This window comes from Rhinolophus sinicus, chromosome 2, assembly GCF_057876585.1.
Source record: "Rhinolophus sinicus isolate RSI-liver-muscle chromosome 2, RSI-T2T, whole genome shotgun sequence".
NCBI lineage: Eukaryota > Metazoa > Chordata > Mammalia > Chiroptera > Rhinolophidae > Rhinolophus > Rhinolophus sinicus.
In genome coordinates, this window is record NC_142502.1 from 186,625,540 (window position 1) to 186,638,987 (window position 13,448).

A 13,448-nucleotide genomic window follows, 5' to 3' on the forward strand; every position below is an offset into this window, starting at 1 on the left:
TTGGAATCCGTAATTCTATTCTAGGAATTTATCGTAAGGAACACACTGTCGTACAAAATCTACATGAAATCAGATTCATGCATGTTTATAAACAGTGGCAAACTTGGTAACTGATCAAATATATCGTTTTGTTCACTTCTGATCCATAAAATGTCACAGGGCCTGTCCACTCTAACAACTGCCGGCCATGCTCATCCTCCTTACGAGGCATGCAGCTCTCCAAAAGCATGTCCACAGTCACCAGAATTGTCCAAACTGGAGGAAAACTCAGTTTTTCCCTGTTTTTAAAAAATTTACTTAATTCCAACAATTTTCTTACTTTGACCAGAGAATCCTACCCACCCCCAGTGAAATCTTCAAGGAGCCCCACCCCACGTTACTTCTCCAGTCCTCTTTCCTAAATCTGCATATCAAAGTCTGTCACTATGTCCCAGACCAAAACAAAGGGTGTCAGATGCTTCCTGGCCCACCTCCATTCCTCACCTAGTCCTCACTTCTTCCAGAGGTTGCTGCTGCTGGTGATTGGTGCATGGATATCTCCCAGGAACTGTGACCCAGTATTCAGCAAGCCCCTGTGCAGGTAAGCACCACACTCATAACAGGTAAGTGCAGCTAGCACTGCAAGAGCATCCCCTGAGCCGGCCAGACACGGTCCCCGTTTCCTCACATCAGGCTGGTTTCTGACCTGTGGGTCTCATGGGCGTTTCTCCAGTCCTGCTGTATCCCCCACTCTGTTTATGAGTTCCTCCATTTGGATACTCTGTTTGGGCCATCCCTTACTGAGATAACCCGATTCAAAGTCGCTGGCCGTCTCTGGTAAGGATCTCCAGCGAACCCTTTATTCAGTTTTCCCACATGCCGTCCATCCCCAAGCCAGGTCTGGGTGGGAGACAAGGGGGCTGGAAGGTGCTAGGTACTCTGAGTCTCCTTTGCTCAAGTGTGTAAAACACGAGGTGACAGTAAAAGGAGAGCCATAAACCCTCTTGTGAATTGAATTGTGTCCCCAAAAAGATAATTCGAAGTCCTAACTCTAGGTACCATGAAGGCGACCTTATTGGGAAATAGGGTTTTGCAAATATGATTAGTTAAAATGAGGTCATACTGGAGTAGGAGCAGGTGGTCCCTAAGTCCAACGTGCCTGGTCTCCCTGTAAGAAGAGAAGACACAGATGCACAAGGAGAACGCCATGTGATGATGGAGGCAGAGGCTGGAGTGATGTGTCTGAAAGCCAAGGATTAGAAGCAGACCAGAAGCTGGAAGAGGCAAGGAAGGATTCTCTTCTAGAGCCTTCAGAGGGAGGATGGCCCTGAAGACACCTTGCTTTCGGACTTCTGGCCTCCAGAACTGTGAGATAATAAATTCCTCTGTTTTTAAGCCATCCATCAATGGTATTTTGTTACGGCAGCCCCAGGAAGCTAAGACAACCCCCACGAATCAGCATTCCCTCCAACCTCTGCATTGTTTTACTTCCACCTAATCAGGCAGTGAGATGCTTAGAGATAAAATGAATTGGTTTGTGGGACCTGTGGATTTCTAGACCACAATCAGCAAATTGTGGCTTCAGGCCAAATCCGGTGTGTTACCTGATTTTGGAAATAAAGGTTTATTGCCACTCAGTTACCCATGGCTGCTTGTCAACAGCAGAGATGAGTAAGTCTTGACAGAGACAATGGGACCAATAAAATATTTTCTCCCTGACCTTTACAGAAAAAAAAAAAATTTGCCAGGCCCTGCTCTAGGCCATCATAAGCACTCTTGTACATTTTGAGACAAATGAAATCAACTGAGTGGACCAATGTCCATAAAATAGCCCATCAACTATTTCTCGTGCTACGAGGTACTCGACAGCTCCCCTGCCCCTGGCCCAGCAAGGAGAGGGTGGCTCAGCCGTTCACAGAACTTACAAGAGGGTAACTGCGCTGTGATCGGGATGGATTTTCCAAGCTTTAGAGAAGCTTGGCTGTGTTTGAAAGGAAGAATTCTTTGTGGTGGAAGAGAAGGCAGCCTGCCAAAGGAGAAGAGATGACTCTCTTCTAAACAAAAAGGTTTCAGAGTGAAACCTGAGTTAGGCGAGCGGTGTGTCTGAGTTGTCCCAGGAACGCCGGGGGGACAGCCTCGGTGGGCAGGAGTTGGGAAGCCTGGCTGGGAGCAGGGACTGTGTCGCTCTCCAGAGGGGTGGCCCTGGATAACTTTGCCAACGTCTCTGAATTGGGCTCTTCTCCTTATAAAATAAAAGATTCGAACAAAGAGTTACTAAACAAAGATACACATTAGAATAACCAGGGGAGCTTGTTAGAAACATCGATCCCCAAATGTACCCTTGGACTAATTCGACAGGTCGGAATGGAACCCAGCAATGTGGGTCTGTAAGAAGCAAACCAAGCTGGTGTGAGGCAGCCTGTTGGTTCGGGATCCACACGCTCACCTACGGCACCTCTGAGCTGAGCTGGTGTCTGTAACAGCCCTCCTAACTGAGTGACTCCCCGGTTACTGGGTCTTAATCACTCAATCGCTTGATCTGGGCTTCATTCACACTGGGCACCACCATCCCCTTTCCTGCTGTCTTGTGTCTGTTTTTGGGGAAAGCACACACACACCATTAAGCTTCCTCTTTCCTGATATTCTGGGTTTCCATATTTATGGGGGGAAAAATCAGTGTGGTTTTAATTAAACTGACCTTTCCTGGGGGTACTTGGTATTCCACCCCCACACTCATCTCCGCTCTGTGTTGTACTAAATCCAGAAGCTTCCTCATGTGTGGGGTGGCCACAGTCCCTGCTGACACAGGACCTGGGAGGGAGCCAAAAGGTGAGAGAGCCGCTGGGTTTCCTGTGCACCTGTGCTCAAACAATTTCCAAAAGCATATTGTGTTTTCTTAAATCAGTGAGCAGTGTGCAGTCTCAGCCTCAACTCCACTGCTTGGCGTTTTCCAGTATTGGTGGTGGTGGTGTTTGTTTCTTGATGATTTAAGAAGGTGAATAATTTCTGATCAGATTTGACATGTTATTTCAAGGTGTTCAAACAGGCCAGAAGATTAATGTGTAGCTTTTCTACCAGGTTGAAACTCTTTGGCAATTGTCTGATTTTCAAATGGGATTAGCTTGTGTTTCTTTGAACAGATTGTCATGCATTTTAGTAAGTAAGTAGAGGTTAGAGACACATGTGATTACATGGAAGGAGGCGACAAGTTAAGAAGCAAGCATAAGAAGAGGGGTTTAAACACCAGACGTGCGCCATTTCTGCTGCACCGAGGAGGGAAGTTAGCAATACCGAGAACCGCGTCCTTATTTTGCAACAACCTGTCTGTCTATCTATGTATCTCTGTATCTCTGTATCTCTGTGTCTATCTATCTATCTATCTATCTATCTATCTATCTATCTATCTATCTATCTATCTATCTATCTATCTATCTATCTATCTATCCATCCATCCATCCCTATCTCTATCTCTCTCAAGAAGTTACCTTGAAACTGTAAGCAGCAACTGTGCTTAGTGAAGTCAATTTTGTTTAATTAGAGGATTCCATAAATACAGTTGACGCCACCATGCTGCCTGTATGTATGTTCAGAAACATAAGCCACTTTTCTGGTACCTTAATATATTTGAAAACAGCCAATTATACTGGTCCTTCAGCTGCAGAGATTTCCCAGCGGCCTTTGGGTAAACACAGTCGCTCTGTCTGATGGCGCTCGGAGATAAGAATCAGTCCTGCAGCTCCCACCTGGCAGTGGGCACATACTTTCTGTTTTGCCTCCGGGCATTGCACCTACGGCATCATAAGCACCTGCTCACAAAGCAGGAGGAAGGGAAAGGTGACCACCTGCCTGGTGCAGTGACCTGTGCTGAGATCTGCGGAGCAGAGATGAAAGGTGTGCTTCTTGCCCTCAAGGGCCTCATCCGTTAATGGGAAACGAATACGTAAGGCAATAATCAGTGATAAATGCTGCACTGTGCTACGCAGGCTTACATTTAACAGTCTCCACTTCCATTATGTCATTGAAGTACGCTCCCCAAATAAGAATGAATAACAGAGGTTGACTAGTGATCAGTCCATTTTAATTCTAATGCGTATGAGGACCAGGGAGGCAGCCACGGGCAGGAGGGAGGGCTAAGCAGAGCGCCTGTCACTCTTCAAGCAGCCTGGTGGCAGAAACAGGACAAGTCACGTGGGTGTCAGAGATCTGCTCACCTCTTAGCAGGTCTTGTCTAACTTCTCAGCTGCGGTTCCCCTAAGATGTCACCCAACTAAAATGCCGCTGTGAGGAGTGAATGAACTGACACAGGTGTCGTGGCTGGCTAGGTCTGGCAGCTTGAGAACCACTGGCTTTATTCCTCTTTCCAAATACAGTGCAAATTTCTTATTGAGCAGGTCCCATCTGTCTGCCCTTGCCAAAGCACCACTGACGGTCATGGCTCCAAGTGATTGGTGGGGTGCAGATCCCAGCTCCTCCCTTACGAGCTGTGTGTGCAAACTTCATGAGCTTCCGTTTCCTACCATTATGTGCAAAATAGGGAAAACGCTGCATTTGTGTCCTGGTGTCGCTGTGAAGGTGAAGGGTCAATATAGATAAAGATTATTCAACAGTGCCCGGCACAAGTCAACCTCCATTGTTAGTATTATTGGAGACACCAGTGTGTTGTCTCTTCCCATGGTACAAGTCACCTTTATCAAAGACTGTCTGCCCTGGGATAGAAAGGCGCCCACCCATGCTTTAGTCTGGATCCCCCGGTGGGACCACAATGGAATTCCATCAAGACCACTGGTGTCCATCGTCCAGGACACACACGGAGTTTCCTTGGGCAGGAACTGACGGACGGAAGCAAAGGATACCCGCTGCCCATATTTTGTCTCTGGTGTTGCTATGCAAGCCCAAGGTGCATATTAAAGCTGAGAGAGCCCTAACAGACAGCTTGTCCAGGCCCCTCATTTCATAGAGAGTCAGAAACATGGAGACAGAGGAAGGATTTGTCTGTGTCCAGCCAATGTCTGCACTTGGGCTGGAATCCCGGTCTCTCAGCCTTGCCCGCTGCTCTTTCTAGAATAAGAGGCAGCATGGAGGACCATGAAGCGTGAGTCACAAGGCTGGGTCCAAATCTGGGCTTCCCTGACGTAACAAGTGACCATCTTCATCACATAAGTAAAGATTTTAACTCCTTTGTCACACAGTTGCTTTGAGGATTAAACAGGGTTCTGTGTATGAAAGCAGCTGGCGTGAAGCAGGTGCTTAATGAATGTTAGTTTCTTCCCCATTGCCACAGAACTTGCATATTTATAGATGCTTGCAAATAGGAGAGAGACCCAGAGTTAACAAAGGCTTCTGACGGAGCAGCTGGCTCGGTGCCTGGGCTCAGAGGTGTGCACAGGTGAGTGCCTGTAGGCGCCGACCCAGAGCAGGTACTGAGCGTTACGGCAAAGAGAGCGACAGTATCTTTTTTCCGGGAACATGAACTAACTGGCTAGGATGCTGTGGGAAAGGGCAGGTAGGTTGTGAAACCCACAGGTGGCCCTGAGCGTGGCAGTGACCAGAGTCACAGGTAAGGCTGTTTTCCTCTGGGCTGTGCCCACCGCCAGGTTTGTGGGGCCTTAGCCAAGTCAAACAGGGCTGCCCACACTCAGCACTGCAAATGCTCCAGGCGCTCGCCCGCTCGGCTGTGTCAGACTCTTAGGGTCAAATGTTTGCCACCCGCCACCGGGAGGCAGTGCACCTGTGTGGCTGTAGTGTACCAGCTGAGCAGCCCCTCTGCTTCCCCCAAAGCTCCCAGGTTTGCATTTTCTTTAAAGCGCGGTGCGCTAACTGAACGCCAGCCCTCAGCCAAGTCTAAACATTTGCCTTGGCATCAGGCCATCCTAACACAAGGCCTCAGTGCTGTCCCAGCCCTACGCGCCTTCAAAGAGCTTCACAAGTTGAAATTCAGTGGGATCGTAAATATGCCAGGTAGACAGTTGAATCTGAAGGTTAACATCAAGGCGTGAGCTCTTAAATTCAAGAAGTCAAGAAAAAGGACACTCGCTCCCAGCAGCGTGGAATAGAACTTCCAATGGCCTCCCTTCAGCAAGTGCCACTCTGAGCCCGTCCTCCCAAGGCCTCCCGCTGAGTCTTAAGGGCAGTTTGTTGTTATTTATTATGCCTATTTTGTTGGTGAACAAACTGCGGCTCGCAAGTGATAGGTGACTTAGCACAAGGTCATGAGCTAACATGTAATAGAGCCAGAATTTAAATCTGGGTTGATTTAATTAAAAAAAATAAGGTTGTTTTCAATATATCATGCTAAGAAACCAAGATAGGCGAAAAAGAAATATCCTCATGAGACAAGAGTCGTAACAAAAATGAACGTAAGCGTGGATGTCTCTGTGGGCAGTCTGCAAACAAAGTACAATGGCCTTGACTCGGGCAGAAGACAAAGGTTCCGGTTCCCGCTGATGCCCATTGGCCCTGTGATCTTGCCGCAGGGAACTTCCCAAGGCTCATCTTGTGGGCATTGCCAGGCCATTCCTTCTGCAAATAATGCCTTCCAGATCGCTGAGTTTTGAAATCTTAGCCATCCTTAACTCTCCTGCCTTCAAGACAGATCTCTGACTATTCCAGATGAGAGAGCAAACAGCACATTGTTTTGGTGGGTGCTGGTTAGAACACAGGTGGCTGGTCCCGTCCCTAGCGTGCTACCTGGTGCAGTATGTCTAAAGAGGAACCCAAAATATATTTTTGAATAAACACTCAGGTGATTCTCATGCAGAAGAGACATGGGCCACACCTTGGGGAACACAGCCTCAGTTTACAGACTCTCTCCTGTGGGAAACTCTGTCGTCCTTCTGTTCATATTTCAGCTGTTCCTGGCAGCCTAGAGCTCTCTGGGTTAGCCCCAGGCTCACTCCTCACGGGTCATCCATCACAGAGGGAAACTCCAATCCACCATCCCCGGCTGAATGTGGGGCACACACACTAAACTCCCTAAGGCTTGATGGCAGCCTTAAAGCACACATGCCCCTGATAAGGAAGGGTAAACTTGTAACTGGCTAAGGAGTGGTGAGCACAACCTTTGAGTCAGGGGTAACCCCCAGATAGCAAAGCTAAAAGATTTAAATAAAAACATGGGGGGATCTGAGCAGGAAGAAGAGAAACTCCATATTGGGAAGGAAATAGATGTGAATAGGTTTACTTTCAGCCTAGTCACTAAAGAAACAAATGACCAAACAAACGACAGACCTCTGAGAAGGGGGATTGGTGTCCAGAGTCCCTACAGTATGTGACCTAACAAGGTTCCATTGCTGCAATTTGTGGAGATGAGCGCTGCTGGTTTTGTGCAGCTTTGCCACATGCATGTTATATTTCAGTAAAGAGGATTTTAAAACATTCTGTCTGCCTTATCATTCCATCGCACCCCCTTGTGGGCCACGGGGGACGAGCGACCACCTTATGAGAGTTTGTTTGACAACATGTCTTGGCTGATTCAGGGTAATATTTAAGGACCCCATGTGGAGAATGGCCCAGGTTCTGGATCGAGAAAGAAGACTGAACCCTGTAACTCCTCTCCCCTCGAGGACTGCTGCGTTGGCAGAAAACATAACTCAGCTTAAAAATAAAGAAAGGAGTCAGCAGTGGAACAGAGAGTTTAGGTACGGGGAAATAGAGCACAGATTGCATTGGATGGATGGAAAAGAAAAGAAGAAGCAGAGATTGCATCCACACCAAAGGGGGCCAAGGGGAACTGCAAATTTATCCCAGAATACACAGAGCGGGGTGACCCCTGGGCCATCTTTGGGGTGATACGCAGGAGAAAGGAAGACGACTACGTTCCAGGTAGAGGAAGGCACTTCGGAGGAAGGAGGGGTCCTAAAAAAGCAAAATTATCAAGAACTGGGCATGAGTTTTTCCTAATCTGAGGTGGCCTCTGTGCTTCCCCCATAGGGTAAACCGTCTGCATAAGGTCAGAGTCTCCGAGGAACGCTTCAGGTCCCTGGACCTCCAAAGACACGCTGAGAGGGTGAGTTTTTCACGCAGCTTATCCCGTGATGGGGCTGAGGTGTGGAATGAAGACGGGCTGGGGGACCCACGCAGGGGATGCTCTCAACGTTTCCTAACAGTGATCGTGGAGCTCTCTGACCAGGTCTGTTTTCCCTCCCTGAGAAGACCGTCTCTGTAACCACTACACGGCTTTGCCAAGGTGCTTGTTCGATTCAGCTTCTTGTTGGTCGAGGGAGCCGTACCTCGTGATCTGATCTCCTAAATGCTTTCCAGCTCTCACACACCAATTTCCAAAACACTTTAATAAGACTTGATTTGCCCTGGGTGGGGAATGGCAGGTTGCTCTGGCCCTTGCCCGGGAACCATGTCCTTCAGAGGCATGGCCTCCAATCCTCAACACAGTGTCCCGACTGCCTGGGCAGCCACGCAGGCCTGGCTCACCCGAGGTCACAGGCACTTGGTGTGCAGGGTGAAGCTCTCTCAGGGCCACCTGCCGCTCCCCCCTGGTTAAGGGTTGTATCTTCCCTTCATTACTGAGTTCATTTCTTTTGGCTCCTTTGTCTGATTCCCTTTTTTCTGCCTCAATGGTTCTCAGACCCACCGGTGCTTCTGAGTCCCCTGAAGTTTATTAGAGCACAGCCCAGGGGGCCCACCCCCAGGTGTCTGGTTCAGTGGGGTTGGGGTGGGGCCTGGCAGTGTGCATTTCTGACAGGTTCCCAGCGATGCTACTGCAGTTGTCAGGGAACCCTGCCCCTAGGAACACCACCGTACTGTGACCCAGACAGAAGGAGAGGGTCTCCTGGGTGATTCTCAACCCGGGCCCACAACCGCACACATGGAAGGAGAACAGGCTGAGAGACCAGGGGTTAGAAGGGAGCTACTGCCGGGAAACCTCAGAGCCAGCCACGTCTCTGCCAGGTCTTAGGCTTCAAGTTCAGGCCGACCAGGGAAAATGCATTTTTTCGCAGCACTGCTGAAACCAAAACGTTTGCCCACCTTGGAGTATCCAAATCCTGCACGCAGCCCAGGCTCTGCCTCCCTTCTGCGGGAGTGCCGGCCCCTCCACATGTGAGAGTATCGGCTGGGCCATGGGGTTTGTCAGGAGGGCCAGTCTGGGGTAAGGAGGTGACTGTGCGCTGGAGAACTGGCAGTGCCGCCTCTGTGCATGTGGGGACTTCCTCCCTTGGAGGAGCCCCTGGAGTGTCCCTCCCCCGATACCTCTTCCCAAGGCTCTGAGTCAGGGGACCCTCAGAGCGGATTCTGAAAGGCTGTGGTGCCCGCGCCTTGCCTGGGCGGCCAATGCCCGGCTTAGGCGCTGCTCAGGCAGGGTCTGGCCTCTGCCAGGGGAGCTGCGCAAGGATCCAGGCTCCCCACGCATGTCAGTCTGTCTCTTTCCGTTGTTTTCTATACAGCATTCGGGAGAAAAACCCACGTCCACAGGGCAGTAATCACAGTTCTTCTCAACATTTTCCGCAGCTCTTCCAGTTTTTCACAGTAAAAAGGCCACTGACATAATTAATTTTTCCTCACAAGCTAAATTCAAGTTTATGCAAGATGTTTGCATGCAGTCCCGTGTATCGACAGCCGCCATCACCAATGTTTAGAGAAAGTATTCTATAATCTGAGGTTTTAACTTTTTGTCATCCACTTAATTGTTTTTCGCAACTTCACAGTGGGCCTTCTGTCTGTGTCTCGTCTGTGTCTTTGAGCAAACAAAAACAAAAGGGCAGGTGTGACACTCCACCTGGCAGGCCAGCGCCAGGTCAACTTTTCATCTGTTCCTACACAAGTATCTTAGCTTTGGCCTTGAATGCTGACATGTCATCGCTGTTGTGTTTTTGGAGGATGGTTTTTGCATACGATCTTTTGGTGAGTTCTGCCTGAGCCGTTGAAAAGTGAAGTGTGAACTGATCAGAGCTTCGTCTGCCCCTTAGCTGTCCTTCCGGCGATGTGTTCATCTGGTCACTTGCACGTCCAGTCAGCAGTGCACTCTCTGCTTCACAAAAGGCACAACGCTGAGCAGCGTATAGAGCGCAGAGTTAACAGGGATGTTGTACCAGGGCTGTGTGCAAACTGCTGTGAAACACGGGCCCTGCATCTAACAAATGACTCTGACCGCTTCTCCGGTCACCTCCCATCGGAGGCTGAGCCCCGCTTGCCAGGACTGTAATCAGGTCTTCCCATCGGGCTTTGCACTCACCACTTGTCCTGGTTCATAGTTCTCAGCCCTTGTCCTCCAGGCTCATATGAGGTGAACGATGCACAAAGCTGTGCCTATCCATCCCTTTGCATGTGTGCGTGTGTGTCTACATGTGTGTGCACACGTGTATGTGACGTGTGTGGGGTGTTTGTGTGTAGAGGGAGACGTGCTCATATAATAGCTTTTGTTACTTTTGGCAATTGTTTTTAATCACTGAGTGGAATTCATTTATTCAGTAAATGCCCTCAGTTAGAACAAGGGATGAACCTACTCAGGGGTGCCAGAAGGAAACCCACCCCCCAACTCACAGCGGGACCGGGTAAGGAGGACTTGCTCCCTGTTCCCACAGATAAGGTCGGTTCCAGAGCAGGAACCTGAGCCTGCGGGAAGCTGCCTCACAGGCATGTCACCTTTGCGTGACAGGAAACCTGAGTGGCCCCTGTGCATTTCAGCGAGATGGTCTTTCAGCGACCAAGGCCCAGTGCTTTCCTATCCAGGTCTCTTCCCTGGCTGTGAGACCCCTGAGGACACCCGAGGGCAGGAGACATGCTCCTGAGCAGAACCTCGATGGGAGCGCCCAGCTCCTTGGTTGCTCGTAGCCCAGCTGTGTGGCCAGGGCGGCCTTATTTGGTAGTGAAGCCAGACCTGTGTGCTTGGCGGTCCTCTCCTGAATTCAGGGATCTGTGGTTCCTCAAAAGCACCAGGCCTGTGCTGTTTCCAAGTAAACAACTCTCCGGCAGTGTAGCCTCTGCCTGCAAGTGACAGCTACCAGACAGCAGCTGACAGAGGCGAGGGCTAATTTGGTCATGAGGAGCCTCGCAGAGTGACATTGACTGGATCCTCTGGCGGAGCTGACACAGAGCACACAGCCGCGGAGACCTCGGAGGGGGGCTGGGTATTGCTCCCAGAGGGAGACATGAGCTAAGCCGGTTCCTGCGAAAGCGGGAGCCATGCCCTGGCCCTGCCGTTTCTTGGTCTTGGGGTTCCCCCCTACACTGCTCCCTGCCACTGTGATGCCCCTGCCACTTCTGCCATTCCACCACCCCTGGTCATCCCTCAGTGTGCACACAGAAACATCATCGTGTGGGAGAGGCAACACTTTCCCTGAAATCAGTGAACTGGCCCTTGCGTTGAGCAGGGAAATTGCAGAATCTGTTGGTGGATAGAAAGCAGATTCTATCACCTTGGGTTAGACCAGACGCTCATCACATGATTCTCCCAGATGAGAACGACATGCCATTGGCCTCTCACGAAGGGAGACCTTGGTTTCAGGTAGTCGTCGTGGAAGTCAGAGGTCACCAGGCTTTTTTATAAAGGGCGACATAGTCACTATTTTAGGGTTTGTGAGCCAGAGGGTTGCTGTTGTAGTCATTCCACTTTGCTGAGCACGTTAAAGGCAACCCTAGAAAATGTGCAAACACAGCGAGAGGCTGTGTTCACGCACGACTTTCTTTAGAAAGCAGATGCCCACCCTGCTCTAGTCAGCCACCAAACCCCGAGTGAATGTCTGCATGTTCCAGGCCTGAAGATAGCACTGATGACTCTGGGGGCAGAACCGTTGCCCCAGCAGAGTTTAAATTCTATGGGGGAGAGAGACCCAAACTCCCAAGTAACTAGGTAACAAGTGACAGGTAGTGAAAGACGCTGTAAAGAAAAGTGCTACTGGGTAAGGGAGTGTTAACGTGTATTCACGCTCGTTTTCTTTAAGCTCCAATCTTACATTCAACCTTGTGAGGACAGGGCCGTACAGGATCTGGCTTCTCTTTGTATCCCCTGCACCTTCCATGGTGTTTTCTCATGATCACTTCCTGAAGTTTCGGCCAATGCAATTAGATAAGAGAAAGAAAGTCGAGACGTGAAACTTTGAAAGCAGGCAGTACAACTATTTGTGGATGGTGTGCTTATATTCCTATATTAAAAATACTATAAACAGTAAGAAAATTCAGTTAATAAAGGGTATATATGAAATATGTAATAAAGACATAAAGTATATGATAAAAGGGGGGGTTATTAAAATAATGAAATCTATAGCTTCCATATTATATATACATATGTGTATATATGTGTGTGTGTGTATATATATATATTTAATATATACATTAAATATTCTTGCAGGTAACATATATCTTAAGTTTATTCTTAAGTATTTTGCAAGAATATTTAAAAACGCTCCTGAGGGACAGAAACATAAAAGAGTATAACAAATGGAAATGCATATTATATTTTTTGAACAAGAAGACTTGTCATTATAAAGATGTCAAAATTCCCAGAGCTAAATTATATATGTGATGTAAATCCCGTATTGTTTTTTGAAGGGAGGAGATTCTAGTTTGAAAACAGGCTCATGTTTCACTCTTCCCTGTGGAGCTGTCTGGTGACATAAGGGTTTCCTGACAGAGACACAGAACCCGCCTTCTGTCAGTACTCTCAGTGTGACAAGAAAAATAGGAGAACAGAGAGATGCCTACCTCTGTCTGTGATTAGATTAGATTTGCTTTCTTTAAAAAAAAAAAAATGTTTTCATGAGAAAAGAAAGTAGCTAATTTTATCTATGCAAAGTGGTATAAAAATTCTAAATAAAATTTCATTAAATTCAATCTGGCAGTGTGTATGATCAGATAGGGTATATCTAAGAGAAAATACCTTGAAGGGGTACATCTGATTTTCTTTGAAGGTATCTGCTAATCAAGAAGAAGCATCTGCAAAACTGAGATTATGGGATGGAGCAATTGAAGTCAAGCGTCTGCCTGATGCCCACTGGCATTTGAAGAGGCTTCAACCACAAGTTAAATATAAGTCTGAAATTAATCAGTCCTTGTGCGGGCTCCAGCCTGGGTCTTCCTTGAATCTGGAATTATAGTGATCCTAGAATGTTTTCCCTGTGGCCATAGACAAGAGAAGGAAAACCTTCTGTAAAGAAATATTCCATTTTCGTATACCTCTGATTATTCCTAGAAATAATCTTAACTGTTATGATCACAAAAGTGAACAGTCACACAATAAAACAAGATATAATGAACAAGAGGGAGAGAAAGCCATAGACACCAGAAATACAATTACATGATACTGAAAAACATACATGAACTCTAAAGTACTTATGCATATTATGCTCAAAGCTCCCTGTCGAAGAGGAAAGAAAATGATTAATGTTACACTTTGATAAGTAAGAGAGAACTGTGTAATTTTCAAAGGTCCAAATTGTTAAAAAAGCAAAAATATAAAAACTCTCCATCAAACCAAACAAGGCAAGAAAGAAGATAAAAGAATCAGAGAGTAATTGGGT

General features: G+C 47.9%; 1 long non-coding RNA gene across 1 annotated transcript; it reads left to right on the plus strand.

The window, feature by feature from the left end:
• The first annotated feature begins 501 nt into the window (after positions 1 to 501).
• Positions 502 to 12,910, plus strand: LOC148758977 (uncharacterized). Its single transcript, XR_016019892.1, has 3 exons — positions 502 to 580; positions 7,909 to 7,984; positions 12,840 to 12,910. It is a non-coding gene; the product is annotated as an uncharacterized LOC148758977 (long non-coding RNA).
• The last annotated feature ends 538 nt before the right edge of the window (positions 12,911 to 13,448 follow it).